This window comes from Mercenaria mercenaria, chromosome 11 (genome assembly GCF_021730395.1).
Source record: "Mercenaria mercenaria strain notata chromosome 11, MADL_Memer_1, whole genome shotgun sequence".
In the NCBI taxonomy this organism is placed as follows: domain Eukaryota; kingdom Metazoa; phylum Mollusca; class Bivalvia; order Venerida; family Veneridae; genus Mercenaria; species Mercenaria mercenaria.
This window is the reverse complement of record NC_069371.1, coordinates 66874609-66879722: the sequence shown is the minus strand read 5'-3', so window position 1 is coordinate 66879722 and position 5114 is coordinate 66874609. Positions and strand designations below refer to the sequence as shown.

At 31.1% G+C, this 5114-nt stretch overlaps 1 long non-coding RNA gene across 1 annotated transcript; it reads right to left on the bottom strand.

The window, feature by feature from the left end:
- Positions 1–251: 251 nt before the first annotated feature.
- LOC128546630 (uncharacterized) lies at positions 252–1727 on the bottom strand. The gene is made up of 3 exons (XR_008366115.1): positions 1624–1727; positions 876–948; positions 252–367 (listed from the first exon to the last, which is right to left on the bottom strand). It is a non-coding gene; the product is annotated as an uncharacterized LOC128546630 (long non-coding RNA).
- Between the last annotated feature and the right edge of the window lie 3387 nt (positions 1728–5114).

Below are 5114 nucleotides of genomic sequence, written 5' to 3'. Positions count from 1 at the left end.
AGTTGTTAGATTTTAATTCAACATTCTAGTCATTCTTTCTTTTTTTCCCCTTTTTTCCATTTCTAACATAAATTAACCGCTACATTTTAAACTTGTTTTATCCCTTTAAACTGCTTTTATTTTCCTCTCGTATCTAGACAAATCTCATCAAATGTTTATACAATATCATTATGAATTAGGATTTCATGATATTAACGTACATGTAGTAACAAGTTGTAATAATGTAATTTAGAATCATCTATCGTTATATCCATACCTTTTAACTTTTTCATCAATATTCCTGCGATCAACTAGTACAAACATTTTGTTTCCATTGACGTCAATATCCTATGATGTGTACATAATTCTTAGTTTAGTTGTTCGTTCTCTAAAAACAATATAAAAATACACACGTATGAAAATCCGCACTTCTGAGGAGTGCATATTTAAACATACTGATATTTTAAATACTAACGGTTTCGTTAAATTTACGTGCATTGCTAAACAAGTATTAAGTATGTCAGTTGTGCTATAGAATTTTCTTTGTATTATCAAAAGAAAAGGTCTTACATCATATGGTGCACTTCTACTAACATATAATACTCTAAAAAGAAATGTAAATTTCACTCATGAGAATTCTTTTTTTGACAGGTAAAATACATTTTGTCAGCAAAATAAAAAAAAAAAAAAAAAAAAAAAAAAAAATACCACGGTCTTTATAGAGCCTGTTAGTGTTCAGATGTTGTCGTTAAGACATAATTGATTGTATCTAGAATTTATGTATATTTCTACACGACAATGTAATAATTTAAAGTATTATGAAATTATATAACCATTTGTCCAAACATTCCAACTATTTCAAAAAGAAATAAAGATATATAACATATTTTACTTACTTTAAAGGTTTCCACTTGCTTTAAATATGTACATGTCTACCATGTTACTTTCTGTATCTGAATCCAGACGTTCCTGAAAAAAACGCGCAACCTTTAAAAAATAAACGGAAAACAGACATTGGCGCGAAATTTCCTATTTGAACAAATGCAGCCATTCAGAATAATCAATTAAATGTCTACAAAGTGGCGGGCCGAGTAAAAGAATTCGATAGTCTCTTATGTATTTTTTTATTTTTAGATTTTTAGTTTTTTTTTTTTTTTTTTTTTTTTTTTTTTCAAATAGAAACTTGACTAGGAATGTTTAAAAATGAAATTAAACTTATATGTGAAGTTCTACTTATATGAAATACTGTTGAAAACGGCAAAAAAATATCAAACAAATATTCAGTGCAGACTGCAAATAATAAATTTGATAAATACATATTTCGCAGAAAAAATAAATGACCATGTAATATTAAATAATTTTCAGACTCAAGTAAAATATGTGTGGGAAACGCATTAGCTGATTTATGAGCTGGAAATAAAGTTAGGTGTTTTGTGATAAGTATTAATAATGTGTGTATTTAGTAAAGTAATCGCTTTAGGTATAATATTGTTCAAAACCAGAAATAAAAAGAAATGTAAGCAGCGAGAATTAATAAGTTTCAGAACTACTAAATTTACTCGTTAAACACATGTCATAAAAATCTGTAGAAAATGAAATATTTGTAATTTTTTTAAGAAGTGCAATGAAACAGAATCAATATACTTCTCCATCAATCCATTAGCATATCCTAGGGCATGACAATCACAACTGAACTTCAACACTTAAGCCTCAGAAAAGTTCTTCTTGCTTCGTTTCTGATTTTGAAAACGTAGACAACATAATATAAATGTACAGTATTGTCAAACGTCTCTACAGGAACACATGTATTAATTATAAGTGGTACAATGGACTCATATTACTGGGAAATTCTACAATACTGAATAAATAAATATGTCCTAATACTTGTTCAACAAAAAGTAAGTTGATTTGCTTTTATACTAACCTGATTTGAATGACGTTAATTCACAGTTGCACGACACAAAATAAAACGTAATTTAATACATTAACATTTCAAACTCAAAATATTTTAGAGAAATTACATGAATTTTTAACATTTTTATACCTTACCTTGTATCCAAATTATTTCATTTTCACACTATTACGTTGAAGTTTGAGTGCGCGTTACTTATTTCCATTAATCTAGTATATAAGTGTGTAACTTTGATCCTAAATCACCGCCGGAAGCAGGCTGTAAATTGCAGGATATTGACCAAAGAAGCCATGGTATAGTCAACCTTGCCGTCTTTCCCAGGTTTGTGTACATAAATAATCTTCAATTGACATGATTTATGACGGTTAGAGCTCACTTTGTCCCAGGACGGCTAAAATGTAGCTACTCCTATAGACTGGCTCCTGTCCCTATATTTGTTTTTATTTACATATATAAGTTTATTCGTTAAGAGGAAAGTAACTTCAGCAGGTTGTTTTTACATTGACATTTTTATTGCCCCTGGCTCAAAACATAGGTATGGTTCAGCCTTCAGATAAAAATGTGCTATTTTAGAGGCTTAAGATTTTCTTATTTTGCCTGCAGTATTTATATAAAAAATAACCATGCAGCCAGGGAGCCAGGCTACTACTCCTACTAAAATGTTTCTCACAGAATTTCAGATCAGAGCGCGAAGTTATAACAACAATAATAGGACATTGGGTAAAATCTGAGCTGAATCTGATCTTTGCCTCTGATCTAGCATGTGATTGATAATAGGGCAGTGGCAATAAACTGACCATTAACACTCAGCAGTTATATTCATAAAACGCGTAACCCTTATTTCTCTATCAGTTGTTTCTATCAGGCACCTGACAGATCATTATGTGATTTATTACCCACTTTAGGGACAGCATGCAGGGAGGCTGCCGCTTAGCTAATTATCATGTAATTTGTGCTAGTGATAAGACTAACTGGATCAAAATACCAAACGCTAATGGCTGATCGATATTTACTGGTATGGCACAGATAAATGTACTGACTGATGTGGAGTGTCTACTCCCCGTATTAGACCTTCCTGATTCTGTTAAACACCAGTATCTAAAGGATGTGTTGTAAATTCGTTCTTATTTGTTTTTGTTACCCTAATAAACTGTTTAGTGTCGAATGGATTTTGTTGCACGTCTTGCATTGTTACTGTAAAACCTTTTTAGTATACAAGAATGTTATCAAATGTAATTTGGCATGTCGGCCATAAGCTAGATTTCACATTTAAAAAGTGTGCAAAGTTTTGATATTGCCATTTCGGATAAAATCAAGCTGTTGAATATTTTACATGCTAGCTTTTCCATTTCGTGACTAATATTGAATGAATGTTTTCATTTTCTGATGAACATACCTTATAAGGTACCTTAGCCAGAACCATGAATTTATTTAAGTGACCAGTACATGTAAACTGTAAGATTTAGTGGATGAGGGGAGGGGGGGGGGGGCAGTGAAAATATTTGCATTTTAGAAATTGAGTGATTTCACATATATATACATATATATATATGTTTTATAGACAAAAAATCCAGTTTATCGGGAAATTATACATTTTTTATTCAATTTTCTAAAACTGATATGCGTTCTTGTTTGAATGTCTAAATTACATTGACACTTGCCTCCTAAAGCCTATGGTGAAAATAGGAACGAACCTTTTACACACCCTTTATATTGGTACTTGAACTAAACCAACCAATATATCACGTTCATCCACGACCTCGTAACAATGACTGGTCGTTGCCCCTGAATATGCCTATCGATGTATGCATATTTTCACACTGCAAATCGCCTTAGAATTCGCTCTTACCCTAGCTGCAACGTGACAAAGAATGGCTTGAAAATTATCAAACAACAAGTTACGAATAACAAGAAATATCTTTAAAAATGATGGTCGGCGAATTGTAATAAGGAAAGAAGTTTATGAATTTTTCATCTAACATTCATCTTTCATCTAACATTTTTCAAATTGCAAAACTAAACACCGCACTTTAACAATTTAAATGGTTCTCTTTTAATTTTTCGCAAAGGTTTCGTAGGGCTGCAATTTTGTTTCGTTTATCCTTAGACGAATAATTACAGCAGCAGTTTGATGAAGATTCATGAAGCGGTTCATGAGAAGAGGTCATTAAACGTTTTTATATTTTTAGCTAAATTGGTCCCTATCCCCATTTGTAACAAAACAGCAGGAGACCTTACGATATTGTTACTCATCGGGTTTGATAAAAATCCATTACATTTTAGTGGTTAATGCGAAGAAAGGCATATCAACATTTAGCTATAGTGGTCCCTAATAGGGCCCAAGTTCCTATATAAATAAATTTGGAAGAGGACCTTATAATGATGCTCTAGACCAAGTACGACAAAGATCCACCAAGCTGTTCATGAGACGCTGTATAAAGGCATTTCCAGTTTTAGCTCTAGCAGCCCCTAAATGGGGTTAAATGTCCCAGCTGAACAAAGTTGGCTGCAGGCCTATTAAAGATGCTACAAATCAAGTTTGATTAGAATACATAAGAAAAAATCAATTAAGGGATTTTTTTTATTATTTTTATTTATTTCTAAAATAGGCCAACTGATCCCACTTTAACAAATGCATATTCGCTATTCATGAATCTTTGGACAATGACGTCACATCTATAAAAAAGTGAAGGTCAAGCAAAACATACATTTGTTATTAATTTCAATATTTCTGTTTCAAAAGCAAAGTTTGACCGTAGTCATATTACGTAGATAAACTGTATGCAGCGTACCTTCATTTCAGTGTAATGAGATTCAGTCTTTATATAGCATATATATAATAAAACAGATTTCAACTGACTTCAATATTTGCATACTATACTAAAGAAAAATATTCATATATAATAAATCAGTTAAATAATTTATAATATATACATCAAAGCAAATAAGTACTCATTTTAATATGCAATCTGAATAAGTCATAAAAGCAAGAAATCTTTTCATATACAGACGACAATTGTAACAAGGAAAATCTTTTAAAAAGCACTTCTCTACATAAAAGATTCTTTTCACACCCTTATTCATGTGATACGCAGACCGTATTCAGCTTTTTCTTTAATTTGATATATGTTGGTATTTGAACAGGTTTTTATCATATTTATTAAACTTACTTATCATTTTGAGATATATCAATATTCTTGCTAAATATACTGAGCCAAAGTTA